Source organism: Ornithorhynchus anatinus, chromosome 1, assembly GCF_004115215.2.
Source record: "Ornithorhynchus anatinus isolate Pmale09 chromosome 1, mOrnAna1.pri.v4, whole genome shotgun sequence".
NCBI classification, from domain to species: domain Eukaryota; kingdom Metazoa; phylum Chordata; class Mammalia; order Monotremata; family Ornithorhynchidae; genus Ornithorhynchus; species Ornithorhynchus anatinus.
Window position 1 is genome coordinate 40,675,584 of NC_041728.1, and position 24,211 is coordinate 40,699,794.

The 24,211-nt window shown below is 49.0% G+C and overlaps 1 protein-coding gene across 9 annotated transcripts in view; it reads left to right on the forward strand.

Annotated features, from left to right (window-relative positions):
- Positions 1-24,211, forward strand: part of TMEM63C (transmembrane protein 63C) — a 95,235-nt gene that overhangs the window by 38,917 nt on the left and 32,107 nt on the right. For 2 of the 9 annotated variants that reach the window (XM_029074694.2, XM_029074685.2), the window contains one exon: positions 16,771-16,897. The gene's annotated coding sequence lies outside the window, so the exon portion shown is untranslated. Of the gene's footprint in view, positions 1-532; positions 881-14,254; positions 14,407-16,770; positions 16,898-24,211 lie in introns of those variants that run through there. The other 7 variants (XM_029074678.2, XM_039911670.1, XM_029074665.2 and 4 more) reach the window with 7 other exon arrangements.

The following is a 24,211-nucleotide window of genomic DNA, read 5'->3' on the forward strand; positions in this document are numbered from 1 at the left end:
CCAGAACCTCTCCAGTCAGATAGAGACAACGAAACAGATACAAGACAGCATCGTCAGAGCCAAATCTCAGTGGCTTGGTAGGCCTGAAGAGGGCAAAGGGGCTGAGTCTGGCACCCTAACTCCGGCCTCAGGTGCAGCCTGCAAATCTTCCAACACATTCCCCTGAGTTCTGAACTCCCCCGGGGCTCCTTAAGCCCGGGACAGCTCCCTGCAGACCTCGTAACGACAATAGGACAACACCCGTTAAACTCTGCCCCTCAGGGGGTGACAATTAGGGGTCACAGAGGCGGCCAGACAAAAACTGCAAAGGTCACAGTGTGCAGCTCATCCCGGTGCCGGGAAAGAGGAGACTCATGGAGGACCACTGATGTAACGGCCTCCCTGCTGCATTATTGCAGGAAGAGAAAGCTGAGTGGCCAAGCATCTCTGGGCCAGAGACAGCTGATGCTTGGCATTTAGGGGTCGTAGCTTTTCCCGTTTCCCAGATGCAGAGGGGGGGAGGGCCGGAAGAGCATTTGAGATCGCAGAGGAGGATCCCTACGGTGGGCGGATTACAGCAAGCCCCGACAGGGTCAGAGACAATTAGACTGATTGGATTGAGGAGGCGGGCGCGGCTCCCAACGAGAGGGAGGAGCCCGCTCTCTGGGCTCCTTTGTAGTTTGCGGACGGGGCTTTGGCCGGCCGCGCTGGGCCCTGGGTCCCTGAGGGTGGGCATCGGGCGAGGCGGAAGACCCGGGCCTGCTCCGAGGTGATGCTGATGGTCCGGGGATGCTGATGGTGATGGGATGGTGATGCAAGGGGCGGGGTTTGCGGACGGTCCCGGCCCTTCCCCCAGGCCAACGGGCAGAGCATCGCGGACCTCTCCGCCGTCTCCCTGCAGGTAAAGCCACCGCCGGCGACCTCAGCCCAACCGGGGTGGGCCCGGGGGGCGAGGGGGAGGCCGCCTGGTCCCCGCCGGGGCTGGCCAGGTTAGGACCGTTCGCGATGCCACCCGGGCAAGGGAGAGGTGGGCCTGCTCCTGCTGCTCAGGATTGTGCGTGGGGCAGGGGCCGCATCCTCGCTCCCGGCGGGCCCCCCAAGGCTCTGCGGGGATCCAGACCCGCGCCGATCACGTGGAAAGGCGGAGGGGCTCCCCGGGGGCACGTGTTCCCGGGGTTGGGCGAGCCCGAGCTCTAAACGGGCGACTAAAGGGGCTCAGGGCCTGCCCAGACCTTCCCCCACCTCCGGCGGAGAAGATAGAGCCCTGCCCAACCGGTCCTTCGCGGGCCTCGCCCTTGCCTCCCCCTCCTCCTCCCGCAGTCCTATTTATCGAGCCCTTACTGTGTGCAGAGCACTGTGTTAAGCGCTCGGGAGAGGACAATAGAACGGACATGTGTCCGGCCCCTCCATGAGCCCAGACTTTCCAAGCGCTTAGTACGGTGCTCGCCATCTAGTCAGCGCTCAATAAATACGATTGGATGAATGAATGAATCCGGACAGCTGCCCCTGCCCCCCCCCCCCCCCCCCCCCCCCCCGGCTCCGGGGTGGGGGAGAGGAGGAGGAGAAACCCGTGCTCCCAGGCCTCTCACCTGAAACAGATATTCTCATCCGGGGGAGGAGGCTTCGTTGTGATTGCTCCCACCCCATTGCACAGCTGGGGAGATGGAGGCCCGACAGGTGAAAGGTTATTGTTCTCAGAACAAGGTGGTGACGGGGCTGGGTCACTCAGGTGAGGCTTATACCAAGACCAAATGGGGGCCAGTGGAAAAGTGTCCCACTCCAGTCTGGCCTGATTCAACTTTTGTTTCAGTGAGTCGCTAGTCTTCAAGCCGGCGTCGATTTCAAAACGGTTATTCAGGAGAGAATGTCCCAGGGAGTTTGGATTGGGCAAGCAAGCCCTCCCCCCTAATGTAAACCTGTCCCCCCCCCCAAACAGCCACATCCTAGTGAGAGTCACGACCACCCCCCACCTCTTCCAGGACTTCCCTGGAGCAGTTGATGAGAGGGTGAAGTATGGGCAGGTGTTCTGCCTACTGACAAGTGGTTAAGTTCAATGTTAGGGAGTCTCTTATTATCCCCTGCACCTGTGTTCCTGTGGATCATTTAAATTGTCGGCCCACCATTCACCACACAGATCTGATTGGGGCTCTCTCTTTTGTTGTTGTTTTTAATGTATTGAAGTGCTTACTCTGTGTCAGGCACTGTACTAAACGTTGGGGTAGATGCAAACTAATTACATTGGGCACATTCCATGTCCCCATGGGCCTCAGAATCAATCCCCATTTTACAAGTGAAGTAATTGAAGTCAACTGTAAATCATATTTATTGAGCGCTTACTGTGGGCAGACCATTGTACTGAGCTCTTGGGAGAGTACAATGTAAACTGAAACACAGAGCAGTTAAGTGACTTGCCTAAGGTCATACAGCAGACGAGTGGCAGAGCCAGGATTAGAACCCAAGCCCTTCCTGCATCCAGTCTCCTGCTCTATCCACTATTCCATGCTGCTTCTCTTCAGAGCTGTACCTGGTCTATCCCCCTTCACCCAGCTGGGTGACACTGACATCTCCTGCAAGCCCTTTGAACCTGTTTCCTCTCCCGTGAAAACAGGTAATGCCACTGATCTTCTCGGGGAACAGGGATGGCATGTCCCCATGGGACTTATTGTTTTTGATTGTTTAAATTGTTGTGAATTTAAAGATTAACGCAGCTATGGACCCAGCAATAACTAACTTATTAGGAATGCTTAGCTGAGATGACATTTTCTGAGGTTGCTTGTGGGATGGGGGCAGTGGGAGGAGTGGAGAGGTCAGTGAGTACTTGGTGGTGAGAAGGAAGGTTTTCTACCTTTAACAACTCTCACTGTTTCTGGGAGCCCAGAAAACTGGACTTCACAGGCTAAGAGGAATCAGGTTGAGTGAGCTGCTCCCTTAAGGTCTGGTTTCTCATCCACTGCAACTTGCTACCCTCTCTGTACCACTGGCTGTCATAAACTGAAGGTGACAGATGTGTAAACAAACTGCTTTGTTCTCTAGCCTATACCGTTGGACATTTTTAAAGGCCTGTGATTGGCCACTACAGAATGGTGCCTGATAATAATAACACCAGGCTGGTTTGTAGCACTTGAAAGTGAATCATTAATTAATCTCTTCCCTCACTTCTGGGAGGAAGAGGTTTAGAGAACAGGGCCGAGGTCACAATGAGTCAGTGGCTGTGCCGGTATAAATCTAATATATTTCTTCCATTTCTTTTTGTCCTCCTCCCCGACCACTTGTGGTCCGTGTTCAGACTTCCATTCATTCAATTGTATTCATTCAATAGTATTTATTGAGAGCTTACTATGTGCAGAGCACTGTACTAAGCGCTTGGAATATACAAATCAGCAACAGATAGAGACAGTCCCTGCCCATTGACGGGCTTACAGTATTGACCGCTTACCGTGTGCAGAGCACTATACTAAGCTCTTAGAAAATGCAATTCAGCAATAAAGAGACAATCCCTCCCCCGCAACTGGGCTTACAGTCTAGAAGGGGGGAGACAGACGTCAAAACAAGTAAACAGACATCAATATACATAAATAATTATAGATATATACACATCAAAATAAGTAAACAAGCATTAATATAAATAGAATTATAGATATACGCAAGTGTTGTGGAGGGGATGGGGGTAGAGCAAAGGGAGTGAATCAGGGCAACACAGAGGGAGGGGGAGCTGAGAAAAGGGGCTTAGTCTTGGAAGACCTCTTGGAGGAGGTGAGCCTTCAATAGGGCTGAAGGTGGGAAGTGTAGTTGGCGGATTTGAGGAGGGAGGGCATTCCAGGCCAGAGGTAGGATGTGGGCCAAGAGTCAATGACCGGACAGGTGAGAATGAGGCACAGTGAGAAGGTTAGCACCAGAGGACTGGAGTGTGCGGACTGGGATGTAGAAGGAGAGAAGGGAGGTGTGGTGGGGCAAGGTGATGGAGAGTTTTGAGGCCAATAGTGAGGAGTTTTTGCTTCATATGGAGGTTGATGATGGGCAACCACTGGAGATTTTTGAAGAGGGGGGTGACATGCCCAGAACGTTTCTGTAGAAAGATAATCCGCACAGCAGAGTGAAGTATGGACTGAAGTGAGGAAAGACAGGAGGTTGGGAAGTCAGAAAGGAGGCTGATGCAGTAATCCAGTCGGGATAGGATGAGTGATTGTACTAACGTGGTAGCAGTTTGCATGGAGAGGAAAGGGTGGATCTTGGTGATGTTGTGAATGTGAGTCCGGCAGGTTTTGGTGACGGATTGGATATGTGGGGTGAATGAGAAAGCGGAAACAAGGATGACACCAAGGTTATGGGCATGTGAGACGGGAAGGATGGTTGTGCCGTCCACAGTGATAGGAAAGTCAGGGAGAGGATAGGGTTTGGGAGGGAAGATAAGGAGCTCTTTCTTGGACAGGTTGAATTGTAGGTGGCTGGAGGACATACAAGTGGAGTTGTCCTGAAGGCAGGAGGGAGGATATCCAAGTAGAGATGACCTAAAGGCAGGAGGAGATGCGAGCCCAGAGGGAGGGAGAGAGATTGGGGAGGAGATATAGAATTGGGTGTCATCCACATAGAGATGATAGTTGAAGCCGTCAGAGTGAATGAGTTCACCAAGGGAGCAAGTGTAGATGGAGAACTTCACTCTTCATCCCTAATGGTTGAAGCAGAATGAAATGGAGCTCTTCTCTTTAAAATACAACTAGTGCTATTCATTTTCTTTAAAGAAGCAAATAGTTTGGAAAGGGAAGCTCCTGTGCTGATGATGCCCAATTATTTATGCATCCCTTGGAGAAAGAAAAATGAAACCTCCCAGGCACACAGTCAGGATTGTCCACGATGTCCAGGAAGTAGGCTGCTGTTCTCTAATGCATCCACATCTCATGATTTCATAGGGGATAGACAGTGATGTTAATGGACAGCAGAAAGCAGCAGAAGTGTTGCGACTCCTCCCCCTGAAGGTTTCCCGATACCCTGTGCTGGACTCTCGTAATGCCATCCTAATGCCCCTCAGACAGAAGATAGACAGCCTCTGAACCCCCTGGAAGCCGAGGCCCTTTGGGTCTGACAGAAGCTCTCCTGAGTCCCCCACTTTATGGGTGGGGACAGGACAGAGCCAACGCCCTCTGCCCAAAGCCTTTCCTAACAGTTTAGGTGTTTCTGCTCCCCAAATCTCCTTGCTGTGACACCTGCTGCCCTTGCTCTTTCTCGAAAGAGGGTTTAGGTTTCAGTCATCAGGTAGCCCCCTCTTTAAGCAGCCTTGCAGCAGTGATTTGAGGTCAAGCTCCAAGGGAGATTGCAATCCAAATCGGGAGCAGTTACACCCCAGAGCTGTTCCAATCGACCTGAACCTTCTCCCCTGCTAGGAGACCTCAGCCCATGGTTTCCGGGAGTGGCCAAAGGAGGCAGATTTATGCCCTGAATTTCCAGGCTCTTGAATTCTTGAAAGTGAAATTAGCAAAGCAGCCTGGTTGGGGAATGAATCAGGAGCCTGGAGTCCCATTTGGTCACAACTTAACAGTCAGACATGGGACAAATGAGTAATCCTCTCTGGGCCTCAGTCTTCCCCATTTGGAATGGGGTAACAGCTGTCCACTTGGTGGGAGAGTGGAAGTATTAATGGGATAATCAATGGCGCTTTGAGCTCTCCACAAGAGAGATGCTTGAAAAATACTGAGACCCATTAAGATCAACTGTAACATGCTTGTCGGAAAAAAGTATAATGTAAGTGCTTAAGGGAAATTCTCTTTGCTCTAGAGTGAGATGGACTATTCAGGGACTAATATCCTGGCTTAGTCATTCTTTTTTCTTCCCCTGTAATTCCCCAATATCACATCCACTAATGGTATTTACCCAACAATGTTGATGGGGTTTTTTTCCCTACAAACTAGACACCTAAGCAGAATTTAGAGTAGTGTGGTTTAGTGGAAAGACCTGAGTTCTAATCCTAGCTCTGCCATTGGTCTGCTGTGTGACTTTGGACAAGTCACTTAACTTCTTTGTGCCTCAGTTACCTCATCTGTAAAATGGGGATTAAAACTGTAAGCCACAAGTGGGATTTAGACTGTGTCCAATCTGATTAGCTTGTCTCTCCTCCAGTGCTTAGTACAGTGCCTGGCAGATAGTAAACACTTAACAAATACCATAAAAAATTCCAACAGCCCTCTGGGTTAGGGTTAGGGAAGAGGCACTTGAGAGACTAGAAAATGGAAGCCAGAGAAGATAGTGGACTTAAAGTGAGTCCAGGAGAGACCTGTCCAGACAACTTGGGAATTGTGAACCTTCCCTCATTTTAAAATTTAAAAAACCCTTTGTAATATAGGTCTTTTCATTCTGCAAGACCTAACTCCACAGCTCAGAATTCTCAGAAGAAAATGTATGCTGGCCATCACCAAATATTTAATCAATCAGTGGTATGTATGCAGAGCATGGTTCTAAAGGCTTAGGAGAGTACAATGTAAGAGAGGATATAGGATCTAGCAGAAAGAGCATGGGTCTGATAGTCAAGAAACCTAGGTTCTAGTTTCAGCTAGAATTTGTTTGGTATTTAAGTGTGCAAGCACTGTTCTAAGCACTGGGGTAGATCCAAGCTCATCAGGTTGGACACTGTCCCTGTCCCACATCATGCTCACAGTCTTAATCCCCATATTACAGATAAGGGAACGGAGCCCCAGAGAAGCCCAAGACCACACAGCAGACAAGTGGTGGAGCTGGAATTAGGACCCAGGTCCTTCTGACTCCCAGGCCTGTGCTCTATCTACTAGGCTAAACTGCCTGCTAGCTTGCCCGAGGTCAACTACTTTAACCCCTCTAGGCCTCAGTTTTTTTAAATCTGTAAAAGGGGGATAAAATGCCCTCACAGATGTTATAGGACAGAATGAGTTAAGTAATTGATGCTTTACAAATTCAAAATTTAAATGTTTACTGCTCATGAGTAAAGCTATATTGCACTGTTTTTTCTTTAACATTTTTTGTAACTAGGTAGATTGGATGGGTGGGTTCTCCCCAAATCCACTACCACTCTTGTCCCAGAAGAAGGTAGAAAGTTGGTAGGGGCAATGAGAGGGAGGAGTTCCCTGGCAGAATGGAAGGGGACAGACAGCTCTCATCTCTAGGAATCGCGATGGAGGAGGTAGGCAGAAGGTTCCCTCTTTCACATTCAACCTTTGGCTAGTAATAATAATAATGATGGCATTTGTTAAGTGCTTACTATGTGCCGAGCACTGTTCTTAGTGCTGGAGGAGATACAAGGAAACCAGATTGTCCCACGTGAGGCTCACAGTCTTAATCCCCATTTTACAGATGAGGTAACAGGCACAGAGAAGTCAAGTGACTTGTCCAAAGTCACATAGCTGATCAGTGGCGGAGCTGGGATTAGAACTCACGACCTGACTCCCAAGCCTGTGCTAGTAATGCCAGCAGATAATATTCTCCCCTTTAACATCTGGGGGAAAGCTGACACAGCCTTGCCCAAGGTTATTTAAAGCAATAGAGGAACTAGAACCAAGGTTTCCTGCTTCTTTCCCTTCGATCATGCTGAGTTAAATGGGACCATTCTCATTGAGAAGATGGGGAGGGAGGGAGCAAGAAGTTGGCAGGTTTTCTCAGGAAAAGCCAGAGGCTCACTGACCACCCTAAACACTGGAATGCCCCCTCTTTTTTTGCTGTGGCTTGTTCCAAAGCAAGGGGGAAATCTTCAGCCACTGATGGCTGTCCATTAGGGGCTCAAGTTAAGCCAAAGAGCAGAGAGGGTTGTGCCCCTCCCTCTCTTCCTGATTTTTTTTTTCCCCAGCTCCAAACCTGCACCTGAAATAAGCAGCTCTGTGGCTCTGCTCTTCCTCTAGTATTCTACTGCTGCTCTATACTCTTTCCACCGTGTTCGGCATTTTTGATTCCATTAATATTTAGTGTGGATGTAGGGCACAATGCTCTCAGCACTGCCTACAATTTCTCCTTTAAGTTGAGTGGCTTGTCTAAAGATGAACTCTTGCTTAATAACTTTGGGTCATGAGATTGATTTCCACCTGTCTGTCAGTCAAATGTATTTATTGAAATAATGGTCATGAACTGCTTCGCAGAGGGTTGCCGAATGGCAATAAGCCTGAAGGAGACTGGGGTTAAATACCTCCCCACATTAGGGAAAAAGTATTTGCATTGGCAAAACTAGAGCTGATGTTCCCAAGCTCTGCTACCTTGGCGGTACAACTGTCCAATGAAGTACAGAGACAAAGAAGAGGGAAATAGAATGAGGAATATGTCTCTTGAGATATTGTCAACCTTCATACCAATCTTGAGGAGGTCTATAAAGTGGTTATAGTAGCTGAGAGACCTGGACTACCCACATCTGACTTCTCGAGCAATTTTATCAGCATCGTGGTTCAGTTCATAGAACACGGGCCTGGGAGTCAGAAGGACCTGGGTTTTAATCCTGGCTCTACCACATGTCTGCTGTGTGACCTTAGCCAAGTCACTTCATTTCTGTGCGTCTCAGCTACCTCATCTATAAAATGGGGACTAAGAATGTGAGCCCTATGTCCAACCTGATTAACTCACATCTACCCCAGTGCTTGGGACAGTGCTTGGCACATAGTAAGTGCTTAACAAATACCATTATCATTATTACAAGGCATGCTCAACATCTAATGGGAAAGCAGGACCTCTTATTTTTTTTTCCCTAATGCTCAGTACAGTGTTGTGCACATTGTAGACTCCTGTGTTATAACTTGGACAGGGTCATCACCACAGGATTCTGGAATGCTGTACAAACCAATCCCTTTTGAGGCAGTGCTGGTTTCTAGGGAGAGGTAAATGAGACACCTTAAAGAAGAGAATGGACACTTGCTGGCTATCCAAGTAGTTGTGTTTATATGATGAACTGCACTGGAATACGTATAAACAAGGAGGATAAAGCCAAAGTTTAACCTTAGTTAAAAATAGTTGCAATCAGTGTCATTTGGCAGCAAACCATAAGGAGATACTACAGCAAAGATTTGAATAAATAAGGTAAAGAGCAGACATTTGAAAAGACCATCTTTATGTCCATCCAGTATAGGATGAATTGTCAATTACTGTCCTCTTTTTTTCAACCACATCCCCACAGGGATAAGAATGTATTGCATAGGGTCAACTTTAAAAGAAAAGTAGCTGTATAAACTTCTCTTCTTTGTGGATCTCCACTCCGGGAGTACAGAGGAGAAACAAAACAGGTACCCTTTAGGCACCTTTAATCTAATTAGGGAATATATGTATTCTGAACCAATATCATTTAACTCCCCTCACCCAAGAGCTCTTGCTCTGACAGGATGGGCTGTCCCAGGGAGGAGAAGCAACTGCATTTCCTGTGACTTCGATTCAAATACGATACCATTGAGCAGTTCAAATTATGGTTGCGTTAAGACCATTAATTAAGACCATTAATGGATGGAATTCAATTTGTTTTTCTGAAAGAGGGAGCAGATTGGCCTAGTGGAAATTGGAAAGGACTGAAAGTCCCATGTCCCGTGTTCTAGTTCTGGCTTCACTCCTTTCTGCTGTGTGACTAGAACCCTCTCCCTCTTCATATCCAACAATTACTTTTCCCACCTTCAAAGGCTTATTGAAGGCATATCTCCTCCAAGAGGCCTACCCTGATTAAGCCCTCATTGCCTCTTCTCCCACTCCCTTCTGCATCACCCTGACTTGCTCACTCTTTTCACCCCTTCCTCAGCCTCATAACACTTACATACATATCCATAATGTATTTATATTAATGTGTATCTCTCTAGACCATAAGCTTGTTTTGGGCAAGGAACGTATCTACCAACGCGGTTATATTGTACTCTCCCCAGCACTTAGTATAGTGTTCTGCACACAGTAATTGCTCAATAAATAGGATTGGTTGACATGGAGCAAGTCACAACTTCTCTGTGTCATGGTTTCCTTATCTGTAAAATGAGGATTAAGTACATGCTTGTCCTCCCTCTTAGGCTGTGGGACAGGGACAATACTTGGCACAGAATAAGTGCTTAATAAATTTAACTATTAATCAGTGGTGTTTATTGTGGGTTTACTCTGTGCAGAGCACTGGGCTAAGTGCTTGGGAGAGTACAGTTCAGTGGTTTTTTGTTGTTGTTCTTTTAAATGGTACTTAAGCACTTATGTGCTAGGCACTGTACTAAGTGCTAGGATAGATTCAAGGTTGTCACGGTGAACACAGTCCTTGTCCCACATCCCCCGTTTTGCAGATGAGGTAACTGAGGCACAGAGAAGTGAAGTGACTTGCCCAAGGGAGAGTACAGTTCAGTGGTTTTTTGTTGTTGTTCTTTTAAATGGTACTTAAGCACTTATTATGTGCTAGGCACTGTACTAAGTGCTAGGATAGATTCAAGGTTGTCACGGTGGACACAGTCCTTGTCCCACGTCCCCCGTTTTGCAGATGAGGTAACTGAGGCACAGAGAAGTGAAGTGACTTGCCCAAGGGCACTCAGCAGACATGTCTTGAAGGGGAGACAGACATTATTATAAATAAATTATGTATATAAGTGCTGTTGTGGGGGTGAATAGTAAGTGCTTAATGGATATTATAAGACTGTTCGGATGAGGTCAGTGTTAGGGGAATTGAGGGGGCTGATGGGAAGGGAGATTTGGGAAAGATGCAAGTAGTTTGGTGGTCTGTTACCTGACAGGTGAAAGAAAACAGCTTGGGGAACTGGGAGGAGCAGATGGTTGCAATGTTGAATGGTGAGCAGAGCAGTAAAGGATTTTTTTTTTTTTTCTTGTCGGGGGTGTGTGTCCAAAGTTGGTAGAGATGATCACCATTTTCAAGTGAACAATTGGAGACAGGCAGGCAGACTGAAGCCAGAATGGCTGTGGACTAGAATGCCTTGTGAAGGAGCATGGTAGCCTGCTTGCATTTTGTTCCTCTAGGTAGTGGAATAATGTTCCCCTTGTTTGTCAGGAGCATTTTCAGGGTGCTCATCTCCCTAGTCTTCAGCAGGCTGATTCCTGGGGATCCGTGGCCAGCTATCTGGGATATTGTCAGTAGATGCAAGAGGGGTGTCAACCTTCGTACCAATCTTGAGGTCTGTAAAATGGTTTTAGTAGCTGAGAGGCCTGGACTACCTACATCTGACTTCTCGAGCGATTTCATCAGCATCATGGCTCAGGGGATAGGCCTGGGAGTCAGAAGGACCTGGGTTCTAATCCCCACTCTGCCAGATGGTTTTGTGCAGCCCTCTGTTGGGGAGAGAGAGACTTTGTGCTAGGCAATACAGATGCTGTGGATTTGCTGAGTTAGGCTACAGTTGGAGGAGACCCATATACCTGCCAAAGGTGAAGCTGATATATAGTAATCGCCAGCTGTCGACTGGCATGGGGCTGTCAGAGTGGGCTTTTCCCCACCAGTCAAGGCCAACAACTCTGGGCAATCAGCTTCCTAGCCGTCTATCCCCTGGGGTCTGCCTAGCCCCAGTGGCAGTACTCCAAATACCAAGTCTTGGATGGGTGACCTGCTGAGTCTGAGAAACTGAGACAAAAGGAGCTGAGTGAGGCTGGTGTCACTAACATGGAGGAACTGATAGCCAAGGCCCCAGCCAGTGGCCCTTCTCTGCAGTAGCAGCCTCCCCTCCCCTCTGCTCCTCTGGCCTCTTCACCTGGCCTTGATGGGGAACAAGTGTGACAAGCAAGCCCCAGACAGTGCACCCTCAGCTCAACTCAGATGGCCATTCTCCTCACGCTGAGGATTTAGGTTAGGTCCCTGCAGTCAGTATCGCATCACTACTCTTTGGAGCTTTAGCTGGGGATGTGGTTGGAGCAGAGAACAGGATTTTTGTTTTGGTGGGGGGGTGTCTCACCTCAGGGATTCCCCCTCCTCTTCCTCCTCCTCGGGTTTGTAGTGCAGTGGAAGCCAGTGAAATGTCGGTCAATCGTATTTATAGAGCACTTACTGTGTGCAGAGCACTGTACTAAGTCCTGAGGAAAGCAGAATACAACAATCAACAGACTCATTCCCTGCCTGCAACGAGTTTACAATCTGGACCTGTCCTCTAATCATCTCTGGAGGAACTCTTGGGTCATGGGGCTATAGTAATACTTAGCAGGATTTGGTTCCTCTGGCTTTGAGAGAACACTCCTCCCCATCCCCAGGAAGTGTCTGAGAAGGGTCCTCCTTTCTACTGGGGTGCAGGGAAAGGAAGGAACCTTGGTTTGCCCCCCTTTCTGTGCTGTCGGTGGAGTCTCGCTTCAAAACTGAGAATCAGCTTGAAGGAGTTGATTACAGTGTGAGCGGTTTGCATGGTACCACTCACTCCCTGGTCCTTGCCAATCATGTTTCTGTTGGAGCCCGGAGTGCCATGAACGAGTAGATGAGTGGGGGTCCTGACAGAGCCTGGAGAAAAGGGAGTTCCCAAGCCGTTGGGGGTCTCAGGTTCCCCCTCGTCTTCAGAACCCAGTGGCATGAGGTCATGGTCCAGGACCCCATTCACCCTGTCTTCCACTAACCTTCAAGGGTGAGGTTTCTTGTTGGTGTGGGTCTGCTTTGGCCTAACCAAACAGCTCAACCTGTGGAGATTGTATTTCTTGAGTGGGCAGTGTATTATTATAATAATTGTGATATTTGTTAGGCACTAATTTGCCAAGCACTATTCTAAGCACTGGGGTAAGTACGTTAGGTTGGACATAGTCCTTGTCCCACATGGGGCTCACACTTGTAATCCCCATTTTACAGATGAGGTAACTGAGGCCCAGGGAAGTAGAGTGACTTGCCCAAGGTCAAACAGACATATGGCGGAGCTGGGATTAGAACCCGGATCCTTCTGACTCCCAGGTCTGAGCTCTATCCACTAGACCACACTGCATCTCTGTCCACCTGTGTCAATGTAGGGCAGCACCCCCAAGGACATTTCCATGATGCCCAGGGACAGAGAAGAAAATTGACCTGATTACTCTATCTCAGGCTCCTCTGGGGTTTTTTTTTTTTTTGGTATTTGTTAAGCGCTTACTATGTGCCGAGCACTGTTCTAAGCGCTGGGGTAGACACAGGGGAATCAGGTTGTCCCACTTGGGGCTCACACTTCTAATCCCCATTTTACAGATGAGGTAACTGAGGCACCGAGAAGTTAAGTGACTTGCCCAAAGTCACACAACTGACAAGTGGCAGAGCCAGGATTCGAACCCATGACCTCTGACTCCAAAGCCCGTGCTCTTTCCACTGAGCCATGCTGCTTCTCTAGGGTTCTAGGCCTCCTAGAGGCAAGTTGGATGCCAAGCCAACGACTCCACTCTGGAAAACTCTGTGACTTTAACATTTGAGGTAAATGTCCAAGCTGTATGCTGGACTGTGGAAGCCCCCTCCCTCTCTCCCCAAATCTGGCAGCTTTGTTCTTTCTGATTAGATTGTTTGGGGTTGGAACAGCCTGGCCTACCGATATGACTCCAGGTGGCAGGAAGAGACCAGAGCGTCCCAGGGTCAGGCGAGCTGAGAGAACTGGCACCCTCTGGCTGGAATGGTGCCCTGGCATCAGTCCTCTCACTGGGCTTTGGGCAGCGGCAGCCTGGGCCCCGAGGACCAGACTGGACGATCTCGACACGGACCAGCGCTTAGAACAAAAAACGTTTAGGGCATCTTGAAGGGAACTGGGGGGCAGCTGCCCCTTAGTGGGAGAGGTCCCTGGGGCTCACGCCACAAGAAAGTAAGGGTCTCCCACTGCCCCTGCAACAACCGGCCCCTAACTGGATTTGTTGATGAAGGGAGTGTGGAAGCTCTGTTTGTGGGTGAGTCAGGGGGTCCCACAGAGGTGCATGTGCCAGGAGGGAGAGGCATGTTCCTCCTGACTCTCTCAGGGCTTGTGGCCCTTTCTTAAGGACAGAGTCTCAGGGCAGTCAGTGGATCAATCAATGGTATTTATTGAGCGCTATGCAGCTGGGAGAGTACCACAGAGTTGGACACAGGATCCCTGCCCTCAAGGAGCTTACAATCTCAGAAGGGAGAAATTAAAATAAATTACAGATGGAAATATACTTAAGAGTGGTAAGGTTTAGTATCAAAGTGTTAAGGGATAACAGAATGGAGTGGGAATGAGAGCTTAGTCAGGGAAGGCCTCTTGGAGGAGATGTGATTTTAGTAATTCTTTGGCAAGGGGGAAGGAGAGTTCCAGGCCAGAGAGAGGATGTGGGCAAGGGGTCGGTGGCCATAAGAATGAGACTGAGGCACAGTGTGAAGGTCGGTGCTAGTGGGCAATTAACCACAGACTGTTTTCTCATCTCCCTGTCTTGCCCTGAGCTGCAGATGAAACAGTCCCAGAAGCCCTGGCCAGAGAGGTGGGAAGCCTGAAGTCTAAGCCTGGAAGGCTCATCCTTGCACCTTCCCTAGGAGAACCCAAGTCTCTCTGTGTCACAGATAGTCAACAATTCAGGCCAACTTGCCCTACATGAAAGCAGGTAAAGGAGCAGCACGGCCCTAGTGGGTAGAGCATGAGCCTGGGAGTCAGAGTACCTGGGTTCCGACCATGGCTCCACCAGTTACCTGCTGTATGATCTTGGGAAAATCATTTAACTTCTCTTTGCCTCAATTTCCTCATAATAATAATAATGATGATGGTATATGTTAAGCACTTATTATGTGCCAAGAACTGTTCTAAACGCTGGGGTGGATACAAGGTAATCAGGTCGTCCCACAAAGGGCTCACAGTCTTCAGTCTTCAGGCAAATGGTGGAGCCGGGATTAGAACCCATGTCCTCTGACTCCCAAGCCGGTGCTCTTTCCACTAAGCCATGCCTCTTCCACTGAAAAATGAAGTTTTGATGTCTGTTCTCCCTCCTACTTAGATTGTGAGTCTCATGTGAGAGAGGGAATGTGCCAACCTTATTAACTTGTATCTACCCCATTGTTTGAAACCTAATTACTTAACAAAATACCTGTGCCTCAGTTACCTTTTCTGTAAAATGGGGATTAAGACTCTGAGGCCTATGTGGGACAGGGACTGTGTCTAAACCAAATGATTAGCTTGTGTCTACTCCAACACTTGATATAATGCCTGGCAGAGAGTAAGCATTTAACCAACACAATAATTATATAGAGCAAGAGCAGTGTTTCCAACCAGCTGCTTAATTTCCATTAAACCCACTCTGGATTTCTGAGTTCCTAGGCCAGTGATTATTTTCATGGCTGAGGAGAGACCATTTCTCCCCTCACTAATGTTAGTAATTCTGGCATTGATTAAGCACTTACTGTGTGACAAGTTCTTTACTGAGCACTGGGGTAGATACAAGAGAATCAGGTCAGACACAACCCTGGTTCCACACAGACTCACCCGATAATGGGAAGGGAAAACAAGTACTGAGTCCCCATTTTTCAGATGGGGAAACAAGCACAGAAAGGTCAAGTGATTTGCCCAAGATCATACAGCAGACAAGTCACAGATATGGGATTAGAACCCAGGTCCTCAGATTCCTAGTCCCATCCTCTTTCCAATAGGTCATTCGGCTAGCCACTACTGAATTGTTAAAGCCCTGGACAAGTCAGCACCCCACTCTGGCCTCAGTTTCTCTATCTGCAAAGTGAGCTCAGCACTGGGGGAGAGCTGACTAGGCCAGAAGCCTGTTTCAAGTTGTCCAGATGGAAGGCATTGAGTTTGAGCTGAAAGAATTTGAATTTAAAAAGCATGGGCCTGGGAGTCAGAGGACCTGGGTTCGAATCCTGGCTCTTCCACCTACCTGTTGTGTGATCTTGGGCATGTCTGGGTTTCAGTTTCCTCCTCTGTAAAATTGGGATTTGAGACCTTTTGTTTTGTTTTTATTTTGTGTACTGCATATTTGTCCTTGTCCCTTATGCTGCTTTAGTGTTTCATCATTCCCAAAGACACTCCAATCCTCCCTCTTTGCCCCCACATATGTAGCCCAGTGCTTGGAACAAAGTAAACCCTTAATGAATTCGAAGGTTTTTTTTATTAGTATAATTGTATGTTCGGAGAGACAAGAGCCCTCAAGAGTTATCTTGCCCACACCCTAGACTCCAGCAGAACCTCTTCTAAAACATTCGCACATTAACTCTCTTTCTCCCTCCCTCTTTCTCTCTCTCTTTCTCTTTTTTTCTCTTTTTCTCTTTCCTTCTCTTTTTCTCTCTCTCTCTCTCTTTTTCCCTTTCTCTCTCTCTCTCTTTTTCTCTTTCCATCTTTTTCTCTTTCTCTCTCTTTCTCTCTTTTCCTCTCTCTCCCCCATGTGACTTTGTGCCTGTCTCTTGAGGAGAAGGCCCATATGGACTCAGTAGTAAAACACAGTAGTAAAACTTTTTTAACTAGCTGATATGTGATGCCCTGGAAAGGTCATAAGGGAGGAAGCCCATTGTTGGTGAGTTTGCCTTTCTGCTGGGGGCTCTGCAGTTCTGCCCTGGCCAATTTGACTCTTCTGGTGCTCTGCCACTCCTGACAATCTCCCTTCTTGGTATCATTTGGTATCATCACCAGAAAGCTCTTGTCTTCCTGAGCCGTGGATCTGGGAGTTAACCCTAGTGAGAAGAGAACTGGGAAAGACCAGTCTCAGCACATTTTTTCCCTTAGATCCTAGGGGATGGAGAAAGAAGGTATCTGCATCCCTGACCTATAAAGGAGGAAATTTAAGGCCAGAGAGAGGCAGCGACATATCCTGGGTCAAGCTTGTCAGCTGTCCCCGGACCCAGGATTCTGGCCAGGCCTCAAGTCAGTTCCAAAGGATGAGGTGGGGCGAGGAGGGGACCTGGGCAAATGAAGAACTGTGGAGGAGGGTTCTGATTCCTGTCCTGAGAGACTCTGGCCCTTGTGTCTGCAGAGCAGTCTGGACCCAGCCCGAGCAGTGAGAACCCAAACACGAGAAAGGAGCTGGGGGCTTTGGAGTGGCTCTTTCAAGAGGCCTGAGGGAAGAACTGCCCACAGACGCCGGCCTGCCACTGCTTTAGGTGGGTGCTTTTTCACTGCCATCCCCTCTGCTGCTGCCAACCGGGCAGTCTTCTTGTCCCCGGGTCTCTCCCTCTCCCAGCCAGAGTAGAGCCAGAGCAAGGTTAGGGAAGACCCTATTACTCCTCTGCTGCCCACTGGGCCAGGGTAGAGACCCTCCCTCCCCAAAGGCCCAGGCTGTAGGACTTCCCAGCCTCGGAAGCAGGCGGAGAAACTTGGATCTTGCTCGTTGTTCACTGAATCTCCTACGACTTTCCTGCGGCTGCCTCAGCAGTCCCAGGGAGCCGGCCCTCGCGCCAGAAGAGTGGGCTCACTCCCTGGGAAGGGCTCAGCCTCCCAACTTGTCCGGCGTAAGTGTCCATGTCAGGGGGGCAGGCTGGATTGTCCTGGTTACCCTGGCAAGAGCCGGGATACCTGCCATTTCTCTGTGGGGAGAGGAGCCTCAGGTGTTGATGATGCCAGACACCTTTCTTTTTCTTGTCTTTTTTTCTATTTTTCTTAATGGTATTTGTTCAGCACCTATTATGTGCTAGGGATTGTAGTAAGCACTGGTATAGTTACAAGTTCTTGTCCCATATAAGGCTCACAGTCTTAATCCCCATCTTACAGATGAGGTAACTGATGCTCAGAGAAGTGAAGTAACTTACCCAAGGTAACACCACAGACAAGTGGCAGAGCCAGGATTAGAATCTAGGTCCTTCTGACTCTCAGGTCTGTGCTCTATCCACTAGGTTATGCTCCTTCTCCCAGAGGACTGTAAGGAGCCCAGCTGCCCCTACCCTTGGTGGAATCCAAAACATTCCTCCTTGAACTTTACTATGCTGATCTGGGGTGGGCCTAGAACCAGGCACCTTCCTCCCTATCGTACCCCATCCTACCCCATCCCAACACAGTGGGCCCCGGGGAAAGAAGTGGGTGTCTCTCCCACCTCATCTGCCCCAGGCTCTGGCTTCCGTAGAGCCTGACCAAACCTAGTGTGTTTTCTGTCCTCTCTCCTTCCTGCCTTGGTGTTGGGTTTGGTTTCCCTGGAAACTAGTCTCCCATCTTTCAGGGGGTCTAGGCTCCACTAACGACGAGTGAGCCCTCTGGGAATCAGGTTCCAGCCAATGGTTCCTGAGAATCGGCCCTAGTCGCTGGCCAGAGAGTGACTCCAAATGGACTATCACCTTACACTTGGTTCTTCTGCAGTACTTCTCATCTGAGCTCATCAGACTTGCTCTATTTTGTCCTCACTGTGCTGCTGGCAAACAGGGCCACAACCGGTTTCACTGTTCCAGTTTGACAGTTGGAGAAACTGAGACGGGCAAGCCTGTCCAAAGTCAGAGGAGGAAGGCAGTGTGGTCTAGTGGAAAGAGCGAGGACCTGGGTATCAGGAGATGGTAATTCTAGTCCCAGCTCTGCCACTGGTCTATGAGTTGACCATGGGCAAGACACTTAAACTCCCTCCGTGCGATTTCTCACCTGTAAAATGGGGACAGATATCTGCTTTCCCTCCCTCTTAGATAATGAGCTACATATGGGACAAAGACTGCGTCCGATATGATGATCTTGCATCTATCATTGTACATGGCACAAAATAAGTTCTTAATAAATAGCCCGGGAATTATTATTCTGGTTAGGAGGAGGTAATAGAATCTGAAACATTTTACTCCCTGGCCGTTGCTTTCCACTCTCCTCCCCGAACCCTCTCCCTCGCCTGCCTGACACACTCTAAACCATTCTCCTTCCTGGATGGTGTGTGATGAAGGCGTCTTTCTTTGAGAGCCTCTGCCCTGAAGATAGATTACTGCGGAGCTATTCTCAGTTAACTTGATGAAGGAGCCTTTTTTTTTTTAATGGCATTTGTTAAGCACTTACTGTGCTCCGGGCACTCTAGTGAGAAGCAGCGAGGTTTATTCATTCAATAGTATTTATTGAGTGCTTACTATGTGCAGAGCACTGTACTAAGCGCTTGGAATGAACAAGTCGGCAACAGATAGAGACAGTCCCTGCCGTTTGACAGGCTTACAGTCTAATCGGGGGAGACAGCCTAATCGGGGGAGATTGGTTTAGTGGAAAGAGCACGGGCTTGGGAGTCGGAGGACATGGTTTCTAATCCTGGCTCCACCACTTGTGCTGTGTGACCTTGGGCAAGCCAAGTAACTTCTCTGTGCCTTGGTTACCTCATCTGTAAAATGGGGAATAAGACTGTGAGCCCCAGGTGGTACAACCTCATTACCTTGTATCTACCCCAGTGCTTAGAACAGTGCTTGGCACATAGTAAACACTTAACAAATACAGTAATTATTACTAAGTACTGGTATACCTACAAGACAGGTGGGTTGGACACAATCCCTGTCCCACATAGGGCTCACAGTCTTAAACCCCATTTTATAGATGAGGGAATTGAGGCCCAGAGAAGTTAAGTGACTTGCCCAAAATTAACAGCAGAGAAGTGGTGGAATAAGGATTAGAACCCAGCTCCTCTGACTTCCAAGTCCCTGCTCTGTCTGCTAAGCCATGCTGCTCCCATCACTGCTTTCTGCAGCTCATTAGCAATCCCAACCATGAGGAGCACCCACATCAGCAGGCTACCCAAACAACTGTTGTATGGAAAGCTAAAATGGGGAACCTGAAAGCAAGGAGGACAGAGGAAGCGTTTTAAGGAAATGTTTCAGACTAAGCTATGGATCAGTATGGGATTCCACTAACAAGAAAGAGGAGGCTCTTTTTGAGCAAAATAATAATAATGGTATTTAAGCCCTTACTATGTGCCAGGCACTGTACTAAGTGCTGGGATGGACACAAGCAAATCAAGTCGGATGCAGTCCCTGTCCCACATGGGGCTTACAGTCTCAATCCCCATTTTACAGATGAGGTAACTGAGCCACAGACAAGTTAAGTGACTTGCCCAAGGTTGCACAGCAGGCAGATGGTGGAGTCAGGATTAGAACCCATGACCTTCTGACTCCCAGGCCCGTGCTTTATCCACTACACCGTGCTGCCTCTCTGAAGCTTCGTAAGAAATGGGAGACAAGGAGGTGAAAGAGAAAATAGCTCCAAGCACTGCAAACATTAAATATGACAACATTTTTGTGTGCTAGTGTGGCTGGGACTGTGGGTCCTTTGTTGGCTTTTTCAGTCAAAACCACACTCAGAGGTCAATTTCACTATCAATGGCGTCCTCTCTGAGTAGGAAAGACAGCAGTTTATATAGCAACCCCAATGCTAAAGACCAAACTGAACCTCTTTTTACTGCCTGAAGTAATGCTCGGTCAGACATGGAAATTTGGCAGGGTAGGGCAGGGAGGATGTTGACATGGCCATTCCCTGGATGGCCTTAAACTTGGAGCAGCAAGTTCACCTGTCAGCACTCCGTCTCTCACTCCCATCTCCATTTCCGGGTCTTCAGACTTACTGGAAAATTTTCTCAGCTGAAATTTTCCATCCCTGACCTCCGTTCCAAAGTGATATATTAGAGGGAAAAATTGGATCCCAATTTGTTCAGCCGCTTGACAGGGAAGGGGAGAGCGAAGGGGAAAAATACCCTTTTCTCCCCCTCCCCCCCACCTTTTTTCTGTGTGTGTGGTATCTGTTTAGCACTTGCTATGTGCAAGGCACTGTTCTAAGTGCTGGGGTAGATACAAGGCAGTCAGGTCGGACACAGTCCGTGACCCATTTGGGGCTCACAGCCTTAATCCCTATTTTACAGATGAGGTAACTGAAGCTCAGAGAAGTAAAGTGACTTGTCCGAGGTCACACAGCAGACAAGTGGCGGAGCCAGGATTGGTATCCAGGTCTTTCAGACTCCCAGGCCCATGCTGTATCCACTAGGCCATGCTGCTCGGGCACTGGAGGCATCCAAATGACTGAGATGCTGCCGGGATCCTCCTGAAGCTCTATCCCGGAGGCTTTCTAAAACTAAGTGATTTTGGGTAGAGTTTTTTTTGTGGTTTTGTTTTGTTGTTTTTTAAATCCAAAGAGACTCCCACTTTGCATACTAAGTGGAACAACATTTTCTGACTCAAACCCGAGGCATCGAGTCATAAAGGGATACGGCTTTGTGGTTTCCACGATCGAGGGAGGGATCCAAAGAGTGGCTGCTCCCATTCAACCTTTCAGCCTTCAGACTGCCGGGCGCCTACCTTATCCCAGATGGAGGGACGTCCGTTCTACTCCTAAATAGTTTCCAAATCTTCTTTCAGTCCGTCACTGGCCAGGAAAATCTTCCTCCGAAGGATCCCTCTTGGTACAATGTAAAGTGTTGGTTCCATCCCTAGTCAAGATGGTAGATGGCGGTCGTTACAACCATTGGTACTGCCAGACTGGGTGTGCGTACCGCCTTGCTCTTCTACCAGCTATCTCGTGGCTGTCACTTCTCCCATTTTACAGATAAGGGAAATTGAGGCAGGGAAGGCTGCCCCGTGCCAGAGGAGGAAATTGACTCTGGGACTCCCACCAGCTGCCACCTATCTGTCTCTCTCTCTCTCTCTCCTCTTGTCCCGATTCTGGGGGCTGGTAGAAAGCACCGCCCCAGACATAGCTGCCGTATTTCTTTTCCAGGATAGCCTTGGGTGCCGCAAACCAAATGCCAAATCCCCACGTGGATGACATTGCGAGCAAATCTTCAGGGGTGTCCGGGATGTGATCTCCGTCAGCAGCCTGAGTTGGGGACCCGAGACAAAGTAGGATTGAGACCTTGGTGGGGCCTCCTTATCGGGGCTGCCCTGTGCTGCTGAGATGACCGTCACTCCCATCCCTCTCAGTATCTGCCCCTTCCTGGGCCCTTCAAAACTCCTCCCCAATAATAATTATAATTGTGGCATTTGTTAAGCACTTTACTATGTGCCAGGCACTTTTATGTGGGCAAGTCACGTAACTTCTCTGTGCCTCAGTTACCTCATCTGTAAAATGGGGATTAAGACTCTCAGCCCCATGTGGGACAACCTGATTCCCCTGGGTCTACCCCAGCACTTAGAACAGTGCTCTGCACATAGTAAGCGCTTAAGAAATACCAACATCATTATTTTGTAAGCGCTGGATTGGATACAAGCAAATCAGGTTGGAAACAGCCCCCGTCCCACATGGGGCTCACAATCTTAATCTCCATTTTACTGCCGAGGGACACAGAGAAGTGAAATGACTTGCCCAGGGTCACACTGCAGACAAGTAGCAGATCCAGGGTTAGAACCCAGGTACTTCTGACTCCCAGGCCCTTGCTTTATCCACTAGACCGTGCTGCATCTCACAGATGGGAAGTGGAGCCCGGGCCAGGGAGGAACTTCCCTTCCATCCAAGCTTCCCCAGGCCTCTCCTGGAAGAGCAGCCTGGGGCCGGGCTGGGGAAGAAGGCTTTGGCCACTGAGATGATATCCAGGTCCAGAGTTACGGGGGACCCTGCTCTCAATCAGTTGTATTTATTAAGCACTTCCTATGTGCAGAGCTCCCTACTAAGCACTTGGGAGAGCACAATATAATAGAGTTGGTAGACGCGTTCCCTACCCCCAGAAGCTTTCAAGGTCCTTAGGGACCCTGCTTCTACTTCAACCAGATTTGGGGAAAGAAGCTTGCCACAGTTTGGCCACGCCCAAGGTACCCTCCATGCCCACTGAATGTCCACAGGGAGCAAGCTGAGGCTGAGTGACCCCTGGGTCCACCAGTGCCCGTTGGATGGGCACTAAGGTCCTCGGGCATGGTGTCCGACCTATAGCTACTGGTGGCGGCTTTCCCACTGGTCAGTGCATTTCTCCCTCAGTTGAGCTCCAGCCAGTCCCAAGCGGGCATGGCACTGATTCCGGCCAACGGGCCTCCAAAGGCAGAGCTTGGCAGGAGAGCGGGTAGGGAGAGGGGAGAGAATGGGGGATCCACGTTTCAGACCGCTGACAGCTGACTCAAGCTGGTGCAGTGTCCCCGGGATTCCCAGTAAAGGTTTATGGAGAACTATCAGTGCCTGGCGTGTAGTAAGTGCTTAACAAATGTCATTATTAAAAAACAAAACACAAAAAAGACCTGTCACCATGGAGACGGATGCTATGGCTGTTGCCCAGGGACTATTACCTGTTGCCTCTCAGTGACCTCTTCCCCGACTCCACTGCCCACAGGGCTCCGGCCCCTGTTGTCACAGGCCCCCTCCACCCCGCCCACCCCCAGTTATTCAGGGAAGGAAAAACCCCTTTCTCCTACTTGTCTCTGACTCCTTTCTTCAGGGAGAAAGAGGGGTTAGCTCTTCATTCGCCCTCTCTCCACCTCACACTGCAGGCGCGGGGGCCGGGCTGGGAGTGTTCTGTTGCCTGGACTGAGCCTCAGCACCGGTAAGGTTGCCGTGTCCTCCTCTGCCTCCCCCGTAGCTGCGGACTCTGCACTGAGCTCAGAGCCAGGACACGGGCAAGACTTGCTGCACCAGGGAGGAGTTATTGATCTCCACCCAGAGCTGGGGGAGGGAGCCAGGAGACTCAGATTTCTTGCCCAAAGCGCCCCAGTGGGATGGCACCAACCTTGGCCCTCTTCGCACAAGGTCGGGCCTCTGATTTTTTTCACCCGTCCTACCTAGCTGGGATGGCAACTTTGGCTCCAAGATTCCTCGACTTACCTGTTTCCGCACTTTTCCGCCTTACAGTCCCATCCTGCAAGATGGCTTCTGTCCCAGCCAGGACCTGAGGAAGAGAATAGGAGAAGGGGGGTTGGAGTTAGCGGCATTCACAACCTGCCAAGTGGTAATGATGATAATTAGGTACTTATTAAGCACTTAAGTACCATGCACTGAACTAAGCCCTGGGGCGGCTACAAGATAATCAGGGAGGAGACAGTTCCTGCCCCACATGGGGCTTCCAGTCGAAATAGTAGAGAGTAGGATTTGACCCCCATTTTACAAATTAGGAAACTGAGGCACAGAGAAGCAAAGAGACTTGCTCAAGTGAACAGAGCAGACAAGTGGCAGAGCCAAGATTAGAATTCAGGTCCTCTTGACTTTCAGGCCAGTGGTCTTTCCACTAGACCACCCTGCTTCTGCTACTTGGCCAAAGCCTCTTAGATAAATCATCCTAAGAGCCTGCTAGACAGAGGGAGGGGGAGGTTAATCTGTCTCCTTGATCACTGTTAGGTTTGTTAATGGAAAGGAATTGTTTGTGCTATCCATTTAAGACTTTTGTTTTCATTCTCATGTCAGCTAGTTTACCCATAATAATAATTGTGGCGCTTTTTAAGCGCTTATTATGGGCCAAGCATTATACTAAGCCCTGGAGTAGATACAAGATAATCAGGTTGGACACAGTCCTGGACCCACATGGGGCTCACATTCTAAGTAGGATGGAGAATAGGTATTTAATCCCCATTTTACAG